Source organism: Solanum tuberosum, unplaced genomic scaffold (genome assembly GCF_000226075.1).
Source record: "Solanum tuberosum cultivar DM 1-3 516 R44 unplaced genomic scaffold, SolTub_3.0 scf00002, whole genome shotgun sequence".
Classification (NCBI taxonomy): Eukaryota; Viridiplantae; Streptophyta; class Magnoliopsida; order Solanales; family Solanaceae; genus Solanum; species Solanum tuberosum.
Window position 1 is genome coordinate 867,862 of NW_006238928.1, and position 7,537 is coordinate 875,398.

The window sequence follows — 7,537 nt, forward strand, 5'->3', positions numbered from 1 at the left end:
AATACAACATATTGTACGATAACTAAAGTAACTTAAACAACGAGTAATAATGAAATCCAAGGAAGAGATAGTGTATGAGTAGTAATAATACTAATAAGGGAAACTAAACAATACTTGATCATCTATTGATCTTTTGTCATGATTCTCGATCTCCACAACTTGATCTTGTTTAGAATTATGTCCACAGTAAGATGCAAGTGTGTTATGTCATGTCTAATCATCTCTCTCAATACTTTTTTGGCATGCATTTGTTTCTTCTCATATCCCATCATAACCAAACTCTCACACCTCCTTATTGAGGCATCTACATGCATTACCTCTTCAAAGTCCGAACCATTTCAGTTTCACCTTCCTATTTTCTCCACTACAAAGGCCTCTCTCGCCTTATCTTAAATATCTTCGTTTTAATTCTATTTCTCTTAATATGTCCACACATTAGTCTCAAATATCATCATCTCTATTGTTCATAAATTTTAATATGTGATAGCATGTCAATTAATATTTTTTGTCAGACAATTAAGGGATCATTTGATTACAAAGATCAGGGGTTACGCCAATATAAAATTTGAGATTAAATTTGATTTTAGTATTAGCTAAAGTAACTATAAGAAAACTATAACAATAACAACTTTTAGCGGTAATAAATATACACATTAACAAAGAATGTTAAAACCTTTACTGGCATTAGTTAATTGACATTGAATCAAATGTCACTATAAGCTTTAGAGACATTTATTTAGAGTGTTAAATGCATTTAAAAACATATTTAAGGATAATTAAGTTATTGTCATCAATCAATTGACGGTAAAAATCAGTAAAATCTATACCAAATCACAAAATTATCTATTTCGATTATAATCTCTCATGAGATACCCTTGTTTTGAACCTAATGTTTGTAAAGTGATTGATTTATAATTATATAATATGGGATTCAATTATGTAAATATTCTTTTTCACTGTCTATACATAGAATTAACTTTGTTTCTTTAGTTAGTGGAGGGAATTTTTAGAAAGTGTAAGTTTTATATTTAAAGCATCTCCATTATTTTAGAACTTCACCTGCCATAAATCTGTCTTCTCAATGTCTTTTGGTAGTAGTAATTTTTTATTTTTTTTTAAATATATAGCCCCCTTTTTTAACTAGCAAGATAGCCTAAAAAGGGTTACACTAAAACACCTAAAGCACCAGTTAAATCAATGCCTTCTTTTGTCTTCAACTTTTCCCACTTTTGGGCTTTAATTTCTGATCACCTTACTCTCTCTTCCTTTGGATGTGTACGGAGTAAAACTTGTGCTCATATGCAATAGCTCACAAACTACATAGGAAAGATAACTCGCACTAAACAAGCCCGGTGCGGCGAGTTTGACTTAGAGGGCATTTTTGAGCTAGTTGAATAATGTCAAGGTTATGGTTTTACCAAAAACGTAACAAAGGTTAAAATTAACCTATTTCGAATAACTCAGAATTATTTTTTGTCATTTTCAAAAAAAAAAAAAAAACAATGCCGGATAAATTAAGAGTAGTGTAATTTCTTATAAGCTTATAATTAGTATGCTCATAATGCTAAGTGGCTAATTATATTAGGAAATGATGAGAAGAGAATCAGGACCATTTCTTTATCTGTTTATTTACGGTACCACTTTTCTTTCTGTCTTCAATTAAAAGTTGAGTTGACAAATCTTTCACCCTCAATTCATAAAGTTTATTTATCATTAATTCAACACATTATATTCTTTACTCTTCCTAATAGAGGTTAGTGTTTTTCTTTACTCCTGTCATTTCTTTTCCTTAATTTAGTATACAACTTTACCTTATGTTGCTTAATATTCTTCAACTTTTTAACATGATATCACAATTAAATTATCCATGGCTATTCTAAAACCCCACACAAAAAAAAAATTACTTCCTTCATTGTAATTTATGTGATGTAGTTTGATTTAACACAAAATTTGAGATTATTTTTCTTTTTTTGAATTTTGTAATCTATAAATCATTTTATCAAGGGTAAAATAGACATGATAAAATTAAATTGTTACTAATTTCAAAATATGTCATTCTTTTGGTACGGACTAAAAAGAAAAATATTTAAATTGAGAAATAGGAAATAATTAATAATTTAACTTATATATAGTGACGGTGTAAATTATTCTTTTAACATCCATGCAGCTCGCCTCATTTTACATCTTACCAATTCCACTTATTAGTTATGAACGTTTATTTATAGTTATCTCTAAAATAAATTGATAGTTTAAATTATCTTACAATATAATTACACTATTAAAAAATATGCAATTTTGACGGGGAATTAACTTATCAAAAATGTTTCTAACGGACTTTTTGTTAGGAATCTTATAATTTTAATGACGTTTCAACATAGCGTTCATCCAAAATTAATATTTTTTTGTGATGTTTAATATATAGAAATTAAACTATCTTACTATATATTAGTTTCGAGCTAAGTTTGCATGATGTTGAAGAAGCAGTAAAATAGAAAACACAATCATAACAAGGAATTACATGCTTGTAAGTGAAGTGGGATCAATGATAACCTTGCCATTCTTCCTTTTTAATAATATAATTAGTAGTAGTAGAAGAAGCCGCATCATATTAATATCTTAATCTAAAATTTTGATTTGAATCAAATTAACTACTACTATTTCTTTATGAGCTGATAAGATACCAAGATTAACGAAATAATCATATTAGTACAAGTTTCATTTCTTAATTAGCAATCTTATTATAAGAATCGTTTCCCACATATCAAATTATCAAAATATATTAGAAGCCACTGTTTGATTCTTAGATGGTCCCACGCAGTATATTGCTAGAAGATTTATCTAGGCATTGTTATCGTTTTTGCCAATTTATTTCAAGATACAAATTTATTTTTCTTTCTAATTTGGGTTTAATCGAGAGAAAATTAATTAGAAATGAACAATACTATCATTGTTCACTTTTATTGGTCATATTTCGCATTATGAGTGTCAATTTGACTAATCTATGAAGTTAAATTGAGTTAGATTAACTCAATGTTGGTCAAAGTTCGTATTATTTGATTGAGAAAAATAAAATATAACAAGTAAAAGTGAACAAAAAGATTTTTTCTATTTAAAAAGCGTTTGTTTGATTAAAGTGGATAATATAAGATAAATTTATTGTAGTATTATTTGATATTCTAAAAGATGGTACGTGCGATATGTTCATGAAATGACTAAGAATTTGATTTACTATTGCCTTTTGTTTATTAAATGACTTTGGTTAGATGAATATATATAAGGCCTACAAAAGTACTCATTTGAAGTGATCCATTCTTAATTGAAGAGTTCCATAGAAATCATGGTACCATAATAATTAATTTGATGTATTTGGGCAGAATGCCAATAGGAAAGTTAATTCTTGCCAATAATTAATCAGTGTATTTCCACATGCCAAAAAAAGATGAATACTAAGGTTTTGGAAATTGATTTTGAAAAACCATAAAGTTAATTCTTGCCAATAATTTATTGCATATAAAAAAGATGAAAGAAATTGATATCGAAAAATCAGATTCTTTTTTCATTAATTGTGATATATATATATGTGTCAATCCTTTTAGATTAACATTCCCATTTTTATTATAAAAAAATATGTGGCCAAAGTCACTTTAAATAGTCCTTAACATTATAAAGAGACCTCAAAATGAATTTTTTAGTGGTAATTCCCTTCCCCCCTAAAAAAATGGTATTACTGGTTAAATAATTGTTTTGAGTCTTTTCCTCAATATTATGATTAGGAAGTGATGTTTCCCTCTGCTCGACTTGTCTATTTAATTAGTCCATTTTAGTAGGCAAAAAGAGAGGGAAAAAACAACTTATGTTACAATGAATAAATTAAGAGAAATTATCTAATTACATAAATATTCATATCATATTTACCAATTCTCTCTATAATTTGAAATAATTATATTTTATACCACTAATTGCTCTAATAATGGGAAAATTGTATGAAATAGCAAACTATTAATTCAAATTAAATGTTATAGTTAATTGTAATTCGCAGCAAACATCCCATTTTTTTGCCATCTGATTCGGTATACAATTAGCCATTTTTATACATTTCGGTATAAAATGTGTTTGTGTTTGTATAAAGTGAGAGAAAAGTGTAATACAAATACAAATACATATATTTTTATCATATACACTTATAATTATACAAATACAAATCTTATTATACTAAACTGAACAATTTGTATAAAATTGGATGCTTATAGCGAATTATACAAATCAAAAGTTCTATAGCAAACATAAAATTTGCTATGAAGCGCAATTATGCAAACTATAACTATAACATACAAATATGATTTTTATGTTTGTTATATGTGAAAGTTGCTCATTAATAATTTCATACCAGATTTCAAGTCAAACTCACCTAGATATATGTTTTGTACACCTAGATACATGTTTTTTTGTTGCTACATACATTGGAATAAGGAGAGAGGCAAGCGAGAATAGGAGGGAGGCAAGCGAGATTTGTCGATGTATCTCATATACTTGTGAATCACACAAGATACATACTAGATACATGTATCTGTATGTATTTAGTGTGATTCACATGTATCTAGAATATCAAACACATAGAAAAGTGGCGAGCGAGATACATGTAGCTGGACGTACTGAACGCACAAAAATCTGATAAGATTTATTATATTATAAACTAATGTGTATCTAAATAATTAACTCCTACACTTGTGGTGGAATTTATGTAAGTTACTTAATAAATTAAGCATGTTATGATGCCCAGAACCTCTCACTTGAATTTTGAAATATTATGTTTGTAAACTAAACAAAAAGGGAAAAATTTATAGCACTATGCATCTCTAAATTTAAAACCATAGCGAAAAATAAATAAATTTAAAACATCCAAAAGGGACATAAAGAAAATGATACTGATAAGATGATTGAGATTTGTTAACTTTTAATTTGAATTTTTAGATTTGAGCTTTCGAAAATGATTTTTTTTGTCGAAAGTACTAATTTCATAAATAAATTTTCAGAATTGAGTCGGATTTTGAAAACCGAGCATCGAGGAAGAAACCAAAAGGGTGAAGGTCACATTCAGTTAACATTCCACTCTCTTTTTTTTCTCCTTTTTGTTACTGTTTGTGTTGTCTCCTTTTTAAATATTTTCTTGTAATAATATTATTGTTAGCATTATTCTTCTGTCTACGTATAAAATGTGAAAGGAAGCGACCATACAATATATAGAAAAGATTATAAAAGAATCAACTTTCAGTCAAAATCATTTTTTTTCCCACACCACTAATTGGCGCGTGAAAGCACATTTTAAAACACTTTTTTTCTCTCTCAATTTAAATAGGTAATTAATTATGTTTCATTGTGAAAATAGAAAAAAATAGTTTTTTGTTTTCAACGAAAAAAAATATTTAAAAAATTAAGCTATATTTGAACATGAAATAAATTAGAGTAGTTTCTTTAATTTTTTGAGTGATTTAAAATGAAAAAGATAAAATCTGCCTTTATTGTTTTTTGAATTTTTGAAAATTCTTGAAAAAGCAAAAATAATTTTTTTTAGAATTTTATGATCGAACATGTTTTGTGGAGTTAAAGTTTGATACTTAAATGAAACAAAACTCATACTATATATTCTTCTTAAATCCCCTACTCTTAATATAACGGATATTGAATAAAAAAACGATAGAGAGGGTATTGATTTAAGAAACGTATAAAGAGAAGAAAGTGATTTTTTAGTAGGATTTCAAAAATTTAAATGTAATTTTGATCTTTTCTCTTCAAATGTTGCTCGTGCAAGTCCAACAATAATATTTTATTTAAATAGTTTTTTTTTTTTTTTTTTTACACCCTCCCCCTAAGAGCTCCCATCACTTTTGCTCCCTTGGTGACTCGAACTCACAACCTTCGGGTTGGAAGTGAGGGGTGCTTACCATCCGAGCAACTCCCTCTCATCTATTTAAATAGGTTAATGTTGTGTATAAATTTTGGTTTTGTGATTGCACGTTTTTTTAGCTTATTTCATTTAGGTATTTACAGGTATTTTATAAAAAAATAATTTAAAAAATAAATAAATAGACGTTAGATTTTATGGAATTCATTCATTCTTAAATAGAGGTTAAAGGTTAAAATTCAAATATAGAGAAAATGTACATTATTGGTGAAATTGAACATTATTTCTTAATGTAACTTATGTAACTACTAAGATATATACGTCTCACCACTTATTATTCCACGTGCTACGACTTGAATATTAATCTTTTATTCACATGTTCTACAATACTATTGTCACGACCCAGACCGTCGTGATTGACACCCACTCTAACACTCCGATGGGAGAATCACTATTACACCCAAACCAAGCAAATAATCTAAAAACTAAGGCATTTAAATCAAACACTAAGGAAAGAAAAATAGAGTTCTCATAAACTCTAACAAAAGTCTAACAATAATAAACTAACAATGCGGAAGAATAACCTAGAACCTGAAAGTCAATGTACCAAAACATTCTAACAATGAACCAAGTCTAAACAAGAAATGGATACAACCCCAACTAATGAACTAATCAACTAGCTAAAACAAATGTCTAAGTCCAAAAATGGTAGACATAGACGGAAGAGAATTTCATGGCAGCCTGGAAGAATTGGCTCACCCTTGAATTCGAACGACGATTACTGAACTTCTAAGCGAGGTCTATCAATAGCCGCTTGAAGATGCCATGTACTCAACAAAAATAAGAACAAGTGCAGAATCAGTACACAACCACAGTGTACTGGTAGGATCACACGGCTATCCCACTAGTGCAACATAAACAAGTCAAACAACGTTATAATCACATGCATACATATCAACATATACAATATCATCAACATTTACGAATAATGAACAACTTCACATTTTATGTCAAATCATTTGGTCCCTCTCAATGGAACCTAAACCCAAACAGTTAGAATGCCAGAACGTGGCAACCGATCCCATATTTATGCCGAAACATGGCAATCGATCCCATTTTTATGCTGGAACGTGGCAAACGATCCAAGTTAGTTATGCCGGAACGTGGCAACCGATCCCATTGACACACCACAATCACAATTACAATCACAAGTATATTATCAAGATCATACATTTAAGTCATGATTTCATGGCATTCATCAATTTTCTATCTCATTTACAACAAGTGTGATCAACATTGCAACATTCATACATATACAAGTATCATAATGAAGCAAGAAAAAGCATACATCACACAATCATAGAATCACAACCATAACCTACCTCGAAACAAGCTTGAAACCCTAAGCAACTTGATCTTTCCCTTTTCGAATTCGTTCCGCTTGTTCTTGGTCTACAAATAATCAATATAATATGGGAATCAATAAACAATCATTAATTACCCGAATTACTAACAATTCTATGAACCTTAGATCAAACCCATGATCTCAATTATCCAAATTAGGGTTGTTTCCACCATAGAATCTATAACAAACTTCCCCCCATCAATATTCACACATTATATTACGTTCTATGG